Source organism: Lissotriton helveticus, chromosome 11 (genome assembly GCF_964261635.1).
Source record: "Lissotriton helveticus chromosome 11, aLisHel1.1, whole genome shotgun sequence".
NCBI lineage: Eukaryota > Metazoa > Chordata > Amphibia > Caudata > Salamandridae > Lissotriton > Lissotriton helveticus.
The window spans coordinates 1,082,260,525-1,082,280,376 of NC_136072.1; the positions used below are offsets into that span (position 1 = coordinate 1,082,260,525).

The 19,852-nt window shown below is 42.8% G+C and overlaps 9 non-coding genes across 9 annotated transcripts; all 9 read left to right on the forward strand.

Moving 5' to 3' along the window:
- The first annotated feature begins 646 nt into the window (after positions 1-646).
- On the forward strand, positions 647-786 carry LOC144793613 (U4 spliceosomal RNA). Its single transcript, XR_013603095.1, has one exon. It is a non-coding gene; the product is annotated as a U4 spliceosomal RNA (small nuclear RNA).
- Positions 787-2,715: 1,929 nt separating this feature from the next.
- Positions 2,716-2,855, forward strand: LOC144793614 (U4 spliceosomal RNA). The gene has a single exon (XR_013603096.1). It is a non-coding gene; the product is annotated as a U4 spliceosomal RNA (small nuclear RNA).
- A 1,918-nt stretch (positions 2,856-4,773) lies between these two features.
- Positions 4,774-4,913, forward strand: LOC144793615 (U4 spliceosomal RNA). Its single transcript, XR_013603097.1, has one exon. It is a non-coding gene; the product is annotated as a U4 spliceosomal RNA (small nuclear RNA).
- A 1,918-nt stretch (positions 4,914-6,831) lies between these two features.
- On the forward strand, positions 6,832-6,971 carry LOC144793617 (U4 spliceosomal RNA). Its single transcript, XR_013603099.1, has one exon. It is a non-coding gene; the product is annotated as a U4 spliceosomal RNA (small nuclear RNA).
- A 1,918-nt stretch (positions 6,972-8,889) lies between these two features.
- On the forward strand, positions 8,890-9,029 carry LOC144793618 (U4 spliceosomal RNA). The gene has a single exon (XR_013603100.1). It is a non-coding gene; the product is annotated as a U4 spliceosomal RNA (small nuclear RNA).
- A 2,452-nt stretch (positions 9,030-11,481) lies between these two features.
- LOC144793619 (U4 spliceosomal RNA) lies at positions 11,482-11,621 on the forward strand. The gene has a single exon (XR_013603101.1). It is a non-coding gene; the product is annotated as a U4 spliceosomal RNA (small nuclear RNA).
- A 1,929-nt stretch (positions 11,622-13,550) lies between these two features.
- On the forward strand, positions 13,551-13,690 carry LOC144793620 (U4 spliceosomal RNA). The gene has a single exon (XR_013603102.1). It is a non-coding gene; the product is annotated as a U4 spliceosomal RNA (small nuclear RNA).
- Positions 13,691-15,619: 1,929 nt separating this feature from the next.
- On the forward strand, positions 15,620-15,759 carry LOC144793622 (U4 spliceosomal RNA). Its single transcript, XR_013603103.1, has one exon. It is a non-coding gene; the product is annotated as a U4 spliceosomal RNA (small nuclear RNA).
- Positions 15,760-17,681: 1,922 nt separating this feature from the next.
- On the forward strand, positions 17,682-17,821 carry LOC144793977 (U4 spliceosomal RNA). Its single transcript, XR_013603421.1, has one exon. It is a non-coding gene; the product is annotated as a U4 spliceosomal RNA (small nuclear RNA).
- Positions 17,822-19,852: the final 2,031 nt, after the last annotated feature.

The window sequence follows — 19,852 nt, forward strand, 5'->3', positions numbered from 1 at the left end:
TCGTGGCACAAGGACATTCAGCACTGACTCAAGGAAACTTATGCATCCATGCAGTTGCGTCAGGTCCTTGTGAATCTTCCCCTAAAATGTTTTGAAAACCAGGAAACCAGTATATTGTACCTCCTAAAGCTAAAAATGAAATGCAGCAAATGCAACTATGTAGTGCCATGAAATGGCAGACGTGCATTATGGAATATGGAAAAATGTATCTATAATTTATTTTCCTTTAAATTGATTGCCGTTCCTTCTCTAGTAAACATTTGAAGACAGTGGGACCTATGAGGATGCTATTATGAATTTGTGCTTCTTATATTTTCCACAACCCATGGTTAGCAGCCTGGATCTCATCTTTGTGTGAAGGTATATCTGCCTGAGCATCAAATCCATAACTTGGGAGGGTGCTGCTTACCTGTACAGCTATTTAGCATACAATTTCCCATAATTCTCTGCGTGTGGCTATCGACGGTTTGAGGCAGAGAGCTGATAGAAATTAGTAAAACAACACCATTATATGTCTTACATTGCCTATCAGAAGCAGTGGAGGAGTAGTTATGCATAAACAGATAACATCTTTGGAAAAGGAATCATGTTCTTTGTAACATGAGGTACTAGGGCAAGTGTGCATGAAATTCACACTAAATTGTTTAGCTTTGCGCAGTGGCAGTATCGTAGCCAATGAGGTTTAACCGAGGCGCGATTATTGCTTATTGAAAACTTTACCCAATACCCCGTCATGGAGACTTGAAATATAGTCGAAATGGCAATTTTTGACAGTCTCTTCGGAGACTGGAGAATATGTAATTAAAAAATAAGATAGTTTATTTTGCAATGCAATTTACTTGCAGGTTTGTGATCTGTGACAAGGACAAAACGGTGACTCTATTTGGCTTCAGTTTACTCTTTACGTTCTCTTTTGTTTTCTCAGCTTTTTAAATACAGCAGTAATTTAGGGATTTATTTTCCTTGATGAGTTTTCGTTATTCTTTTATTTCTTCCCCTTTGTTCTCATCTTTGCTCCACGGATTCGCTTGGGTCAGTGATGGGCAGAGGACGGGCTTTGTTTCTGCTCTCTGAGGTGACTCGCAGTCCGGCGCAGGGCTGGGCTCTTCCGAGGTCTCATCTCCCATTCAAATGTGCACTAACCGCCCAGAAAGTTTTTTTCTGGGAGCGAAGGCATTTGTTATCAGTAGGAAAATGTGGAGAGGGTTCATACAGATTGTATGGAGTGTTTGAAACAGAACAAGAACTGACAAAGCTCTTGTTTTTGCCGTTTGACATTATGTAAAGTTTATTTCTAATGCTCTTTGTGGCACTGAGTAATTGATGTTACCCAGCTCTATGACAGGGGCGTAGCTTCTGTTGGTGCAGCAGGTGCAGTTGCACTGGCGCCCACAGACCTGCGGGACCCACTGAACCCTGATTATTGCGGTATTTTATATTCCAAACTTCAACAAGGGGGCCTATTTTCTTCCTTGCTCTAGGGCCCATTTTTTCACCTGAGAGCCTTGAAAGACTGCATGGATCCTCTCTGATTTGAATTGGTGACAATGAGGTCAGGCAAAGAGCTCTTGTGTGGCTGCATCAGCCCAACTGGGCTACCAGATCTGGCACATTTGTATGCTGCATGCAGACGGAGACACACAACGTACACACAGCCATATATAGGGCAAGTATAAAAATCTGTATTGTGACGCAGCTGCGGCGTAAATGTTGTGGCCCATTTACAATGTGACGCATCTAGGGAGATGTGTCACATTGTAAAGTCCCGCATCACATTATACCTGCGTCAGGTATAATGAATGCAGGGTGGGCGTTCCCACGCTAAAAGCCTTCTAGAACTGACGCACTGAAATCTACAAGATTTCACTACATCACTCTACTCCTTCACTGTGTCAAAATCCCTACGACTGCACAGACCAGGCATAAGTTATGACTCAGGGCTTTTTGCGTCACTTTCATGAGCATTTCCAGCAATGCGTCACTTTTGTGCCAACAGATGCGTCAGAATTTCTGACGCATCTGTTAATCCCTGCGCCATGGAGCGCTGTATTGTAAATACAGCACATTCATCGTGGCACAAGGACATTCAGCACTGACTCAAGGAAACTTATGCATCCATGCAGTTGCGTCAGGTCCTTGTGAATCTTCCCCTAAAATGTTTTGAAAACCAGGAAACCAGTATATTGTACCTCCTAAAGCTAAAAATGAAATGCAGCAAATGCAACTATGTAGTGCCATGAAATGGCAGACGTGCATTATGGAATATGGAAAAATGTATCTATAATTTATTTTCCTTTAAATTGATTGCCGTTCCTTCTCTAGTAAACATTTGAAGACAGTGGGACCTATGAGGATGCTATTATGAATTTGTGCTTCTTATATTTTCCACAACCCATGGTTAGCAGCCTAGATCTCATCTTTGTGTGAAGGTATATCTGCCTGAGCATCAAATCCATAACTTGGGAGGGTGCTGCTTACCTGGACAGCTATTTAGCATACAATTTCCCATAATTCTCTGCCTGTGGCTATCGACTGTTTGGGGCAGAGAGCTGATAGAAATTAGTAAAACAACACCATTATATGTCTTACATTGCCTATCAGAAGCAGTGGAGGAGTAGTTATGCATAAACAGATAACATCTTTTGAAATAGAATCATGTTCTTTGTAACATGAGGTACTAGGGCAAATGTGCATGAAATTCACACTAAATTGTTTAGCTTTGCGCAGTGGCAGTATCGTAGCCAATGAGGTTTAACCGAGGCGCGATTATTGCTTATTGAAAACTTTACCCAATACCCCGTCATGGAGACTTGAAATATAGTCGAAATGGCAATTTTTGACAGTCTCTTCGGAGACTGGAGAATATGTAATTAAAAAATAAGATAGTTTATTTTGCAATGCAGATTTGTGATCTGTGACAAGGACAAAACGGTGACTCTATTTGGCTTCAGTTTACTCTTTACGTTCTCTTTTGTTTTCTCAGCTTTTTAAATACAGCAGTAATATAGGGATTTATTTTCCTTGATGAGTTTTCGTAATTCTTTTATTTCTTCCTCTTTGTTCTCATCTTTGCTCCACAGATTCGCTTGGGTCAGTGATGGGCAGAGGACGGGCTTTGTTTCTGCTCTCTGAGGTGACTCGCAGTCCGGCGCAGGGCTGGGCTCTTCCGAGGTCTCATCTCCCTTTCAAATGTGCACTAACCGCCCAGAAAGTTTTTTTCTGGGAGCGAAGGCGTTTGTTATCAGTAGGAAAATGTGGAGAGGGTTCATACAGATTGTATGGAGTGTTTGAAACAGAACAAGAACTGACAAAGCTCTTGTTTTTGCCGTTTGACATTATGTAAAGTTTATTTCTAATGCTCTTTGTGGCACTGAGTAATTGATGTTACCCAGCTCTATGACAGGGGCCTAGCTTCTGTTGGTGCAGCAGGTGCAGTTTCACTGGCGCCCACAGACCTGCGGGACCCACTGAACGCTGATTATTGCGGTATTTTATATTCCAAACTTCAACAAGGGGGCCTATTTACTTCCTTGCTCTAGGGCCCATTTTTTCACCTGAGAGACTTGAAACACTGCATGGATCCTCTCTGATTTGAATTGGTGACAATGAGGTCAGGCAAAGAGCTCTTGTGTGGCTGCATCAGCACAACTGGGCTACCAGATCTGGCACATTTGTATGCTGCATGCAGACGGAGACACACAACGTACACACAGCCATATATAGGGCAAGTATAAAAATCTGTATTGTGACGCAGCTGCGGCGTAAATGTTGTGGCCCATTTACAATGTGACGCATCTAGGGAGATGTGTCACATTGTAAAGTCCCGCATCACATTATACCTGCGTCAGGTATAATGTATGCAGGGTGGGCGTTCCCACGCTAAAAGCCTTCTAGAACTGACGCACTGAAATCTACAAGATTTCACTACATCACTCTACGCCTTCACTGTGTCAAAATCCCTACGCCTGCACAGACCAGGCATAAGTTATGACTCAGGGCTTTTTGCGTCACTTTCATGAGCATTTCCAGCAATGCGTCACTTTCGTGCCAACAGATGCGTCAGAATTTCTGACGCATCTGTTAATCCTTGCGCCATGGAGCGCTGTATTGTAAATACAGCACATTCATCGTGGCACAAGGACATTCAGCACTGACTCAAGGAAACTTATGCATCCATGCAGTTGCGTCAGGTCCTTGTGAATCTTCCCCTAAAATGTTTTGAAAACCAGGAAACCAGTATATTGTACCTCCTAAAGCTAAAAATGAAATGCAGCAAATGCAACTATGTAGTGCCATGAAATGGCAGACGTGCATTATGGAATATGGAAAAATGTATCTATAATTTATTTTCCTTTAAATTGATTGCCGTTCCTTCTCTAGTAAACATTTGAAGACAGTGGGACCTATGAGGATGCTATTATGAATTTGTGCTTCTTATATTTTCCACAACCCATGGTTAGCAGCCTAGATCTCATCTTTGTGTGAAGGTATATCTGCCTGAGCATCAAATCCATAACTTGGGAGGGTGCTGCTTACCTGGACAGCTATTTAGCATACAATTTCCCATAATTCTCTGCCTGTGGCTATCGACTGTTTGGGGCAGAGAGCTGATAGAAATTAGTAAAACAACACCATTATATGTCTTACATTGCCTATCAGAAGCAGTGGAGGAGTAGTTATGCATAAACAGATAACATCTTTTGAAATAGAATCATGTTCTTTGTAACATGAGGTACTAGGGCAAATGTGCATGAAATTCACACTAAATTGTTTAGCTTTGCGCAGTGGCAGTATCGTAGCCAATGAGGTTTAACCGAGGCGCGATTATTGCTTATTGAAAACTTTACCCAATACCCCGTCATGGAGACTTGAAATATAGTCGAAATGGCAATTTTTGACAGTCTCTTCGGAGACTGGAGAATATGTAATTAAAAAATAAGATAGTTTATTTTGCAATGCAGATTTGTGATCTGTGACAAGGACAAAACGGTGACTCTATTTGGCTTCAGTTTACTCTTTACGTTCTCTTTTGTTTTCTCAGCTTTTTAAATACAGCAGTAATATAGGGATTTATTTTCCTTGATGAGTTTTCGTAATTCTTTTATTTCTTCCTCTTTGTTCTCATCTTTGCTCCACAGATTCGCTTGGGTCAGTGATGGGCAGAGGACGGGCTTTGTTTCTGCTCTCTGAGGTGACTCGCAGTCCGGCGCAGGGCTGGGCTCTTCCGAGGTCTCATCTCCCTTTCAAATGTGCACTAACCGCCCAGAAAGTTTTTTTCTGGGAGCGAAGGCGTTTGTTATCAGTAGGAAAATGTGGAGAGGGTTCATACAGATTGTATGGAGTGTTTGAAACAGAACAAGAACTGACAAAGCTCTTGTTTTTGCCGTTTGACATTATGTAAAGTTTATTTCTAATGCTCTTTGTGGCACTGAGTAATTGATGTTACCCAGCTCTATGACAGGGGCCTAGCTTCTGTTGGTGCAGCAGGTGCAGTTTCACTGGCGCCCACAGACCTGCGGGACCCACTGAACGCTGATTATTGCGGTATTTTATATTCCAAACTTCAACAAGGGGGCCTATTTACTTCCTTGCTCTAGGGCCCATTTTTTCACCTGAGAGACTTGAAACACTGCATGGATCCTCTCTGATTTGAATTGGTGACAATGAGGTCAGGCAAAGAGCTCTTGTGTGGCTGCATCAGCACAACTGGGCTACCAGATCTGGCACATTTGTATGCTGCATGCAGACGGAGACACACAACGTACACACAGCCATATATAGGGCAAGTATAAAAATCTGTATTGTGACGCAGCTGCGGCGTAAATGTTGTGGCCCATTTACAATGTGACGCATCTAGGGAGATGTGTCACATTGTAAAGTCCCGCATCACATTATACCTGCGTCAGGTATAATGTATGCAGGGTGGGCGTTCCCACGCTAAAAGCCTTCTAGAACTGACGCACTGAAATCTACAAGATTTCACTACATCACTCTACGCCTTCACTGTGTCAAAATCCCTACGCCTGCACAGACCAGGCATAAGTTATGACTCAGGGCTTTTTGCGTCACTTTCATGAGCATTTCCAGCAATGCGTCACTTTCGTGCCAACAGATGCGTCAGAATTTCTGACGCATCTGTTAATCCTTGCGCCATGGAGCGCTGTATTGTAAATACAGCACATTCATCGTGGCACAAGGACATTCAGCACTGACTCAAGGAAACTTATGCATCCATGCAGTTGCGTCAGGTCCTTGTGAATCTTCCCCTAAAATGTTTTGAAAACCAGGAAACCAGTATATTGTACCTCCTAAAGCTAAAAATGAAATGCAGCAAATGCAACTATGTAGTGCCATGAAATGGCAGACGTGCATTATGGAATATGGAAAAATGTATCTATAATTTATTTTCCTTTAAATTGATTGCCGTTCCTTCTCTAGTAAACATTTGAAGACAGTGGGACCTATGAGGATGCTATTATGAATTTGTGCTTCTTATATTTTCCACAACCCATGGTTAGCAGCCTAGATCTCATCTTTGTGTGAAGGTATATCTGCCTGAGCATCAAATCCATAACTTGGGAGGGTGCTGCTTACCTGGACAGCTATTTAGCATACAATTTCCCATAATTCTCTGCCTGTGGCTATCGACTGTTTGGGGCAGAGAGCTGATAGAAATTAGTAAAACAACACCATTATATGTCTTACATTGCCTATCAGAAGCAGTGGAGGAGTAGTTATGCATAAACAGATAACATCTTTTGAAATAGAATCATGTTCTTTGTAACATGAGGTACTAGGGCAAATGTGCATGAAATTCACACTAAATTGTTTAGCTTTGCGCAGTGGCAGTATCGTAGCCAATGAGGTTTAACCGAGGCGCGATTATTGCTTATTGAAAACTTTACCCAATACCCCGTCATGGAGACTTGAAATATAGTCGAAATGGCAATTTTTGACAGTCTCTTCGGAGACTGGAGAATATGTAATTAAAAAATAAGATAGTTTATTTTGCAATGCAGATTTGTGATCTGTGACAAGGACAAAACGGTGACTCTATTTGGCTTCAGTTTACTCTTTACGTTCTCTTTTGTTTTCTCAGCTTTTTAAATACAGCAGTAATATAGGGATTTATTTTCCTTGATGAGTTTTCGTAATTCTTTTATTTCTTCCTCTTTGTTCTCATCTTTGCTCCACAGATTCGCTTGGGTCAGTGATGGGCAGAGGACGGGCTTTGTTTCTGCTCTCTGAGGTGACTCGCAGTCCGGCGCAGGGCTGGGCTCTTCCGAGGTCTCATCTCCCTTTCAAATGTGCACTAACCGCCCAGAAAGTTTTTTTCTGGGAGCGAAGGCGTTTGTTATCAGTAGGAAAATGTGGAGAGGGTTCATACAGATTGTATGGAGTGTTTGAAACAGAACAAGAACTGACAAAGCTCTTGTTTTTGCCGTTTGACATTATGTAAAGTTTATTTCTAATGCTCTTTGTGGCACTGAGTAATTGATGTTACCCAGCTCTATGACAGGGGCCTAGCTTCTGTTGGTGCAGCAGGTGCAGTTTCACTGGCGCCCACAGACCTGCGGGACCCACTGAACGCTGATTATTGCGGTATTTTATATTCCAAACTTCAACAAGGGGGCCTATTTACTTCCTTGCTCTAGGGCCCATTTTTTCACCTGAGAGACTTGAAACACTGCATGGATCCTCTCTGATTTGAATTGGTGACAATGAGGTCAGGCAAAGAGCTCTTGTGTGGCTGCATCAGCACAACTGGGCTACCAGATCTGGCACATTTGTATGCTGCATGCAGACGGAGACACACAACGTACACACAGCCATATATAGGGCAAGTATAAAAATCTGTATTGTGACGCAGCTGCGGCGTAAATGTTGTGGCCCATTTACAATGTGACGCATCTAGGGAGATGTGTCACATTGTAAAGTCCCGCATCACATTATACCTGCGTCAGGTATAATGTATGCAGGGTGGGCGTTCCCACGCTAAAAGCCTTCTAGAACTGACGCACTGAAATCTACAAGATTTCACTACATCACTCTACGCCTTCACTGTGTCAAAATCCCTACGCCTGCACAGACCAGGCATAAGTTATGACTCAGGGCTTTTTGCGTCACTTTCATGAGCATTTCCAGCAATGCGTCACTTTCGTGCCAACAGATGCGTCAGAATTTCTGACGCATCTGTTAATCCTTGCGCCATGGAGCGCTGTATTGTAAATACAGCACATTCATCGTGGCACAAGGACATTCAGCACTGACTCAAGGAAACTTATGCATCCATGCAGTTGCGTCAGGTCCTTGTGAATCTTCCCCTAAAATGTTTTGAAAACCAGGAAACCAGTATATTGTACCTCCTAAAGCTAAAAATGAAATGCAGCAAATGCAACTATGTAGTGCCATGAAATGGCAGACGTGCATTATGGAATATGGAAAAATGTATCTATAATTTATTTTCCTTTAAATTGATTGCCGTTCCTTCTCTAGTAAACATTTGAAGACAGTGGGACCTATGAGGATGCTATTATGAATTTGTGCTTCTTATATTTTCCACAACCCATGGTTAGCAGCCTAGATCTCATCTTTGTGTGAAGGTATATCTGCCTGAGCATCAAATCCATAACTTGGGAGGGTGCTGCTTACCTGGACAGCTATTTAGCATACAATTTCCCATAATTCTCTGCCTGTGGCTATCGACTGTTTGGGGCAGAGAGCTGATAGAAATTAGTAAAACAACACCATTATATGTCTTACATTGTCTATCAGAAGCAGTGGAGGAGTAGTTATGCATAAACAGATAACATCTTTTGAAATAGAATCATGTTCTTTGTAACATGAGGTACTAGGGCAAGTGTGCATGAAATTCACACTAAATTGTTTAGCTTTGCGCAGTGGCAGTATCGTAGCCAATGAGGTTTAACCGAGGCGCGATTATTGCTTATTGAAAACTTTACCCAATACCCCGTCATGGAGACTTGAAATATAGTCGAAATGGCAATTTTTGACAGTCTCTTCGGAGACTGGAGAATATGTAATTAAAAAATAAGATAGTTTATTTTGCAATGCAGATTTGTGATCTGTGACAAGGCCAAAACGTTGACTCTATTTGGCTTCAGTTTACTCTTTACGTTCTCTTTTGTTTTCTCAGCTTTTTAAATACAGCAGTAATATAGGGATTTATTTTCCTTGATGAGTTTTCGTAATTCTTTTATTTCTTCCTCTTTGTTCTCATCTTTGCTCCACAGATTCGCTTGGGTCAGTGATGGGCAGAGGACGGGCTTTGTTTCTGCTCTCTGAGGTGACTCGCAGTCCGGCGCAGGGCTGGGCTCTTCCGAGGTCTCATCTCCCATTCAAATGTGCACTAACCGCCCAGAAAGTTTTTTTCTGGGAGCGAAGGCGTTTGTTATCAGTAGGAAAATGTGGAGAGGGTTCATACAGATTGTATGGAGTGTTTGAAACAGAACAAGAACTGACAAAGCTCTTGTTTTTGCCGTTTGACATTATGTAAAGTTTATTTCTAATGCTCTTTGTGGCACTGAGTAATTGATGTTACCCAGCTCTATGACAGGGGCCTAGCTTCTGTTGGTGCAGCAGGTGCAGTTTCACTGGCGCCCACAGACCTGCGGGACCCACTGAACGCTGATTATTGCGGTATTTTATATTCCAAACTTCAACAAGGGGGCCTATTTACTTCCTTGCTCTAGGGCCCATTTTTTCACCTGAGAGACTTGAAACACTGCATGGATCCTCTCTGATTTGAATTGGTGACAATGAGGTCAGGCAAAGAGCTCTTGTGTGGCTGCATCAGCACAACTGGGCTACCAGATCTGGCACATTTGTATGCTGCATGCAGACGGAGACACACAACGTACACACAGCCATATATAGGGCAAGTATAAAAATCTGTATTGTGACGCAGCTGCGGCGTAAATGTTGTGGCCCATTTACAATGTGACGCATCTAGGGAGATGTGTCACATTGTAAAGTCCCGCATCACATTATACCTGCGTCAGGTATAATGTATGCAGGGTGGGCGTTCCCACGCTAAAAGCCTTCTAGAACTGACGCACTGAAATCTACAAGATTTCACTACATCACTCTACGCCTTCACTGTGTCAAAATCCCTACGCCTGCACAGACCAGGCATAAGTTATGACTCAGGGCTTTTTGCGTCACTTTCATGAGCATTTCCAGCAATGCGTCACTTTCGTGCCAACAGATGCGTCAGAATTTCTGACGCATCTGTTAATCCTTGCGCCATGGAGCGCTGTATTGTAAATACAGCACATTCATCGTGGCACAAGGACATTCAGCACTGACTCAAGGAAACTTATGCATCCATGCAGTTGCGTCAGGTCCTTGTGAATCTTCCCCTAAAATGTTTTGAAAACCAGGAAACCAGTATATTGTACCTCCTAAAGCTAAAAATGAAATGCAGCAAATGCAACTATGTAGTGCCATGAAATGGCAGACGTGCATTATGGAATATGGAAAAATGTATCTATAATTTATTTTCCTTTAAATTGATTGCCGTTCCTTCTCTAGTAAACATTTGAAGACAGTGGGACCTATGAGGATGCTATTATGAATTTGTGCTTCTTATATTTTCCACAACCCATGGTTAGCAGCCTAGATCTCATCTTTGTGTGAAGGTATATCTGCCTGAGCATCAAATCCATAACTTGGGAGGGTGCTGCTTACCTGGACAGCTATTTAGCATACAATTTCCCATAATTCTCTGCCTGTGGCTATCGACTGTTTGGGGCAGAGAGCTGATAGAAATTAGTAAAACAACACCATTATATGTCTTACATTGCCTATCAGAAGCAGTGGAGGAGTAGTTATGCATAAACAGATAACATCTTTTGAAAAGGAATCATGTTCTTTGTAACATGAGGTACAAGGGCAAGTGTGCATGAAATTCACACTAAGGGGCAGATTTATGAAGGCCTTGCGCCACGTTTACTCCGCTGTTGCGTCACGCAAGGCGGCGTAAACGTGGCGCATCCCTACGAACGATTTACAACGTGACGCATCTAGGCAGATGCGTCACGTTGTAAAGCCCTGCGCCGCTTGTGGGCGTTCCGGCGCAGGGTGGGCGTTCCGGGGCAGGTGCGCCTCGCAAAAGTGACTGAGTGAAATCTATAAGATTTCACTCAGTCACTTTCAGGCCAATGCTGCGTTCAAAAGCCTGCGCCTGCTTGAAGCAGGCGTAGGTCTTGATGCAGCATTGGTCAGATAGGGCACCCCCGAGCCTTGCTGGAGCTGTGTCGCGCTTGCGACGCAACTCCAGCAATGCGCCGCCTTTTCGGCACAGATGCGTCACGCATCTGTGCCGTTTTTGCCCCATGGTGCGCCGCATTGTAAATGCGGCGCACCATGGGTGGCGGAGCTGTGGCGCACTGTGGCGCACATTAACTGGCGCATCCCTGGGGATGCGCCAGTTAACATAAATCTGCCCCTAAATTTTTTAGCTTTGCGCAGTGGCAGTATCGTAGCCAATGAGGTTTAACCGAGGCGCGATTATTGCTTATTGAAAACTTTACCCAATACCCCGTCATGGAGACTTGAAATATAGTCGAAATGGCAATTTTTGACAGTCTCTTCGGAGACTGGAGAATATGTAATTAAAAAATAAGATCGTTTATTTTGCAATGCAATTTACTTGCAGATTTGTGATCTGTGACAAGGACAAAACGGTGACTCTATTTGGCTTCAGTTTACTCTTTACGTTCTCTTTTGTTTTCTCAGCTTTTTAAATACAGCAGTAATATAGGGATTTATTTTCCTTGATGAGTTTTCGTAATTCTTTTATTTCTTCCTCTTTGTTCTCATCTTTGCTCCACAGATTCGCTTGGGTCAGTGATGGGCAGAGGACGGGCTTTGTTTCTGCTCTCTGAGGTGACTCGCAGTCCGGCGCAGGGCTGGGCTCTTCCGAGGTCTCATCTCCCATTCAAATGTGCACTAACCGCCCAGAAAGTTTTTTTCTGGGAGCGAAGGCGTTTGTTATCAGTAGGAAAATGTGTAGAGGGTTCATACAGATTGTATGGAGTGTTTGAAACAGAACAAGAACTGACAAAGCTCTTGTTTTTGCCGTTTGACATTATGTAAAGTTTATTTCTAATGCTCTTTGTGGCACTGAGTAATTGATGTTACCCAGCTCTATGACAGGGGCCTAGCTTCTGTTGGTGCAGCAGGTGCAGTTTCACTGGCGCCCACAGACCTGCGGGACCCACTGAACGCTGATTATTGCGGTATTTTATATTCCAAACTTCAACAAGGGGGCCTATTTACTTCCTTGCTCTAGGGCCCATTTTTTCACCTGAGAGACTTGAAACACTGCATGGATCCTCTCTGATTTGAATTGGTGACAATGAGGTCAGGCAAAGAGCTCTTGTGTGGCTGCATCAGCACAACTGATCGACCAGATCTGGCACATTTGTATGCTGCATGCAGACGGAGACACACAACGTACACACAGCCATATATAGGGCAAGTATAAAAATCTGTATTGTGACGCAGCTGCGGCGTAAATGTTGTGGCCCATTTACAATGTGACGCATCTAGGGAGATGTGTCATATTGTAAAGTCCCGCATCACATTATACCTGCGTCAGGTATAATGTATGCAGGGTGGGCGTTCCCACGCTAAAAGCCTTCTAGAACTGACGCACTGAAATCTACAAGATTTCACTACATCACTCTACGCCTTCACTGTGTCAAAATCCCTACGCCTGCACAGACCAAGCATAAGTTATGACTCAGGGCTTTTTGCGTCACTTTCATGAGCATTTCCAGCAATGCGTCACTTTCGTGCCAACAGATGCGTCAGAATTTCTGACGCATCTGTTAATCCTTGCGCCATGGAGCGCTGTATTGTAAATACAGCACATTCATCGTGGCACAAGGACATTCAGCACTGACTCAAGGAAACTTATGCATCCATGCAGTTGCGTCAGGTCCTTGTGAATCTTACCCTAAAATGTTTTGAAAACCAGGAAACCAGTATATTGTACCTCCTAAAGCTAAAAATGAAATGCAGCAAATGCAACTATGTAGTGCCATGAAATGGCAGACGTGCATTATGGAATATGGAAAAATGTATCTATAATTTATTTTCCTTTAAATTGATTGCCGTTCCTTCTCTAGTAAACATTTGAAGACAGTGGGACCTATGAGGATGCTATTATGAATTTGTGCTTCTTATATTTTCCACAACCCATGGTTAGCAGCCTAGATCTCATCTTTGTGTGAAGGTATATCTGCCTGAGCATCAAATCCATAACTTGGGAGGGTGCTGCTTACCTGTACAGCTATTTAGCATACAATTTCCCATAATTTGCTGCCTGTGGCTATCGACGGTTTGAGGCAGAGAGCTGATAGAAATTAGTAAAACAACACCATTATATGTCTTATATTGCCTATCAGAAGCAGTGGAGGAGTAGTTATGCATAAACAGATAACATCTTTTGAAAAGGAATCATGTTCTTTGTAACATGAGGTACTAGGGCAAGTGTGCATGAAATTCACACTAAATTGTTTAGCTTTGCGCAGTGGCAGTATCGTAGCCAATGAGGTTTAACCGAGGCGCGATTATTGCTTATTGAAAACTTTACCCAATACCCCGTCATGGAGACTTGAAATATAGTCGAAATGGCAATTTTTGACAGTCTCTTCGGAGACTGGAGAATATGTAATTAAAAAATAAGATAGTTTATTTTGCAATGCAATTTACTTGCAGGTTTGTGATCTGTGACAAGGACAAAACGGTGACTCTATTTTGCTTCAGTTTACTCTTTACATTCTCTTTTGTTTTCTCAGCTTTTTAAATACAGCAGTAATTTAGGGATTTATTTTCCTTGATGAGTTTTCGTTATTCTTTTATTTCTTCCCCTTTGTTCTCATCTTTGCTCCACGGATTCGCTTGGGTCAGTGATGGGCAGAGGACGGGCTTTGTTTCTGCTCTCTGAGGTGACTCGCAGTCCGGCGCAGGGCTGGGCTCTTCCGAGGTCTCATCTCCCATTCAAATGTGCACTAACCGCCCAGAAAGTTTTTTTCTGGGAGCGAAGGCATTTGTTATCAGTAGGAAAATGTGGAGAGGGTTCATACAGATTGTATGGAGTGTTTGAAACAGAACAAGAACTGACAAAGCTCTTGTTTTTGCCGTTTGACATTATGTAAAGTTTATTTCTAATGCTCTTTGTGGCACTGAGTAATTGATGTTACCCAGCTCTATGACAGGGGCGTAGCTTCTGTTGGTGCAGCAGGTGCAGTTGCACTGGCGCCCACAGACCTGCGGGACCCACTGAACCCTGATTATTGCGGTATTTTATATTCCAAACTTCAACAAGGGGGCCTATTTTCTTCCTTGCTCTAGGGCCCATTTTTTCACCTGAGAGCCTTGAAAGACTGCATGGATCCTCTCTGATTTGAATTGGTGACAATGAGGTCAGGCAAAGAGCTCTTGTGTGGCTGCATCAGCCCAACTGGGCTACCAGATCTGGCACATTTGTATGCTGCATGCAGACGGAGACACACAACGTACACACAGCCATATATAGGGCAAGTATAAAAATCTGTATTGTGACGCAGCTGCGGCGTAAATGTTGTGGCCCATTTACAATGTGACGCATCTAGGGAGATGTGTCACATTGTAAAGTCCCGCATCACATTATACCTGCGTCAGGTATAATGAATGCAGGGTGGGCGTTCCCACGCTAAAAGCCTTCTAGAACTGACGCACTGAAATCTACAAGATTTCACTACATCACTCTACTCCTTCACTGTGTCAAAATCCCTACGCCTGCACAGACCAGGCATAAGTTATGACTCAGGGCTTTTTGCGTCACTTTCATGAGCATTTCCAGCAATGCGTCACTTTTGTGCCAACAGATGCGTCAGAATTTCTGACGCATCTGTTAATCCTTGCGCCATGGAGCGCTGTATTGTAAATACAGCACATTCATCGTGGCACAAGGACATTCAGCACTGACTCAAGGAAACTTATGCATACATGCAGTTGCGTCAGGTCCTTGTGAATCTTCCCCTAAAATGTTTTGAAAACCAGGAAACCAGTATATTGTACCTCCTAAAGCTAAAAATGAAATGCAGCAAATGCAACTATGTAGTGCCATGAAATGGCAGACGTGCATTATGGAATATGGAAAAATGTATCTATAATTTATTTTCCTTTAAATTGATTGCCGTTCCTTCTCTAGTAAACATTTGAAGACAGTGGGACCTATGAGGATGCTATTATGAATTTGTGCTTCTTATATTTTCCACAACCCATGGTTAGCAGCCTAGATCTCATCTTTGTGTGAAGGTATATCTGCCTGAGCATCAAATCCATAACTTGGGAGGGTGCTGCTTACCTGTACAGCTATTTAGCATACAATTTCCCATAATTCTCTGCGTGTGGCTATCGACGGTTTGAGGCAGAGAGCTGATAGAAATTAGTAAAACAACACCATTATATGTCTTACATTGCCTATCAGAAGCAGTGGAGGAGTAGTTATGCATAAACAGATAACATCTTTGGAAAAGGAATCATGTTCTTTGTAACATGAGGTACTAGGGCAAGTGTGCATGAAATTCACACTAAATTGTTTAGCTTTGCGCAGTGGCAGTATCGTAGCCAATGAGGTTTAACCGAGGCGCGATTATTGCTTATTGAAAACTTTACCCAATACCCCGTCATGGAGACTTGAAATATAGTCGAAATGGCAATTTTTGACAGTCTCTTCGGAGACTGGAGAATATGTAATTAAAAAATAAGATAGTTTATTTTGCAATGCAATTTACTTGCAGATCTGTGACAAGGACAAAACGGTGACTCTATTTGGCTTCAGTTTACTCTTTACGTTCTCTTTTGTTTTCTCAGCTTTTTAAATACAGCAGTAATTTAGGGATTTATTTTCCTTGATGAGTTTTCGTTATTCTTTTATTTCTTCCCCTTTGTTCTCATCTTTGCTCCACGGATTCGCTTGGGTCAGTGATGGGCAGAGGACGGGCTTTGTTTCCGCTCTCTGAGGTGACTCGCAGTCCGGCGCAGGGCTGGGCTCTTCCGAGGTCTCATCTCCCATTCAAATGTGCACTAACCGCCCAGAAAGTTTTTTTCTGGGAGCAAAGGCATTTGTTATCAGTAGGAAAATGTGGAGAGGGTTCATACAGATTGTATGGAGTGTTTGAAACAGAACAAGAACTGACAAAGCTCTTGTTTTTGCAGTTTGACATTATGTAAAGTTTATTTCTAATGCTCTTTGTGGCACTGAGTAATTGATGTTACCCAGCTCTATGACAGGGGCGTAGCTTCTGTTGGTGCAGCAGGTGCAGTTGCACTGGCGCCCACAGACCTGCGGGACCCACTGAACCCTGATTATTGCGGTATTTTATATTCCAAACTTCAACAAGGGGGCCTATTTTCTTCCTTGCTCTAGGGCCCATTTTTTCACCTGAGAGCCTTGAAAGACTGCATGGATCCTCTCTGATTTGAATTGGTGACAATGAGGTCAGGCAAAGAGCTCTTGTGTGGCTGCATCAGCCCAACTGGGCTACCAGATCTGGCACATTTGTATGCTGCATGCAGACGGAGACACACAACGTACACACAGCCATATATAGGGCAAGTATAAAAATCTGTATTGTGACGCAGCTGCGGCGTAAATGTTGTGGCCCATTTACAATGTGACGCATCTAGGGAGATGTGTCACATTGTAAAGTCCCGCATCACATTATACCTGCGTCAGGTATAATGAATGCAGGGTGGGCGTTCCCACGCTAAAAGCCTTCTAGAACTGACGCACTGAAATCTACAAGATTTCACTACATCACTCTACTCCTTCACTGTGTCAAAATCCCTACGCCTGCACAGACCAGGCATAAGTTATGACTCAGGGCTTTTTGTGTCACTTTCATGAGCATTTCCAGCAATGCGTCACTTTTGTGCCAACAGATGCGTCAGAATTTCTGACGCATCTGTTAATCCTTGCGCCATGGAGCGCTGTATTGTAAATACAGCACATTCATCGTGGCACAAGGACATTCAGCACTGACTCAAGGAAACTTATGCATCCATGCAGTTGCGTCAGGTCCTTGTGAATCTTCCCCTAAAATGTTTTGAAAACCAGGAAACCAGTATATTGTACCTCCTAAAGCTAAAAATGAAATGCAGCAAATGCAACTATGTAGTGCCATGAAATGGCAGACGTGCATTATGGAATATGGAAAAATGTATCTATAATTTATTTTCCTTTAAATTGATTGCCGTTCCTTCTCTAGTAAACATTTGAAGACAGTGGGACCTATGAGGATGCTATTATGAATTTGTGCTTCTTATATTTTCCACAACCCATGGTTAGCAGCCTAGATCTCATCTTTGTGTGAAGGTATATCTGCCTGAGCATCAAATCCATAACTTGGGAGGGTGCTGCTTACCTGGACAGCTATTTAGCATACAATTTCCCATAATTCTCTGCGTGTGGCTATCGACTGTTTGGGGCAGAGAGCTGATAGAAATTAGTAAAACAACACCATTATATGTCTTACATTGCCTATCAGAAGCAGTGGAGGAGTAGTTATGCATAAACAGATAACATCTTTTGAAATAGAATCATGTTCTTTGTAACATGAGGTACTAGGGCAAGTGTGCATGAAATTCACACTAAATTGTTTAGCTTTGCGCAGTGGCAGTATCGTAGCCAATGAGGTATAACCGAGGCGCGGTTATTGCTTATTGAAAACTTTACCCAATACCCCGTCATGGAGACTTGAAATATAGTCGAAATGGCAGTTTTTGACAGTCTCTTCGGAGACTGGAGAATATGTAATTAAAAAATAAGATAGTTTATTTTGCAGTGCAGATTTGTGATCTGTGACAAGGACAAAACGGTGACTCTATTTGGCTTCAGTTTACTCTTTACGTTCTCTTTTGTTTTCTCAGCTTTTTAAATACAGCAGTAATATAGGGATTTATTTTCCTTGATGAGTTTTCGTAATTCTTTTATTTCTTCCTCTTTGTTCTCATCTTTGCTCCACAGATTCGCTTGGGTCAGTGATGGGCAGAGGACGGGCTTTGTTTCTGCTCTCTGAGGTGACTCGCAGTCCGGCGCAGGGCTGGGCTCTTCCGAGGTCTCATCTCCCATTCAAATGTGCACTAACCGCCCAGAAAGTTTTTTTCTGGGAGCGAAGGCGTTTGTTATCAGTAGGAAAATGTGGAGAGGGTTCATACAGATTGTATGGAGTGTTTGAAACAGAACAAGAACTGACAAAGCTCTTGTTTTTGCCGTTTGACATTATGTAAAGTTTATTTCTGATGCTCTTTGTGGCACTGAGTAATTGATGTTACCCAGCTCTATGACGGGGGCCTAGCTTCTGTTGGTGCAGCAGGTGCAGTTTCACTGGCGCCCACAGACCTGCGGGACCCACTGAACGCTGATTATTGCGGTATTTTATATTCCAAACTTCAACAAGGGGGCCTATTTACTTCCTTGCTCTAGGGCCCATTTTTTCACCTGAGAGACTTGAAACACTGCATTGATCCTCTCTGATTTGAATTGGTGACAATGAGGTCAGGCAAAGAGCTCTTGTGTGGCTGCATCAGCACAACTGGGCTACCAGATCTGGCACATTTGTATGCTGCATGCAGACGGAGACACACAACGTACACACAGCCATATATAGGGCAAGTATAAAAATCTGTATTGTGACGCAGCTGCGGCGTAAATGTTGTGGCCCATTTACAATGTGACGCATCTAGGGAGATGTGTCACATTGTAAAGTCCCGCATCACATTATACCTGCGTCAGGTATAATGTATGCAGGGTGGGCGTTCCCACGCTAAAAGCCTTCTAGAACTGACGCACTGAAATCTACAAGATTTCACTACATCACTCTACGCCTTCACTGTGTCAAAATCCCTACGCCTGCACAGACCAGGCATAAGTTATGACTCAGGGCTTTTTGCGTCACTTTCATGAGCATTTCCAGCAATGCGTCACTTTCGTGCCAACAGATGCGTCAGAATTTCTGACGCATCTGTTAATCCTTGCGCCATGGAGCGCTGTATTGTAAATACAGCACATTCATCGTGGCACAAGGACATTCAGCACTGACTCAAGGAAACTTATGCATCCATGCAGTTGCGTCAGGTCCTTGTGAATCTTCCCCTAAAATGTTTTGAAAACCAGGAAACCAGTATATTGTACCTCCTAAAGCTAAAAATGAAATGCAGCAAATGCAACTATGTAGTGCCATGAAATGGCAGACGTGCATTATGGAATATGGAAAAATGTATCTATAATTTATTTTCCTTTAAATTGATTGCCGTTCCTTCTCTAGTAAACATTTGAAGACAGTGGGACCTATGAGGATGCTATTATGAATTTGTGCTTCTTATATTTTCCACAACCCATGGTTAGCAGCCTAGATCTCATCTTTGTGTGAAGGTATATCTGCCTGAGCATCAAATCCATAACTTGGGAGGGTGCTGCTTACCTGTACAGCTATTTAGCATACAATTTCCCATAATTCTCTGAGTGTGGCTATCGACGGTTTGAGGCAGAGAGCTGATAGAAATTAGTAAAACAACACCATTATATGTCTTACATTGCCTATCAGAAGCAGTGGAGGAGTAGTTATGCATAAACAGATAACATCTTTTGAAAAGGAATCCTGGGGCATATTATCAAGCCTGTGCGATACAATTATCGCCGCTTTATCGGCCGAAAATGTCCGATAAAGCGGCGGTAATGGGCTTGATAATATGCTCTATGAATTCCCATCGAAGCCCATGTTAGATGTCTTCACATCTAACATGGGCTTCGATTGGAATTCCTTAGAGCATA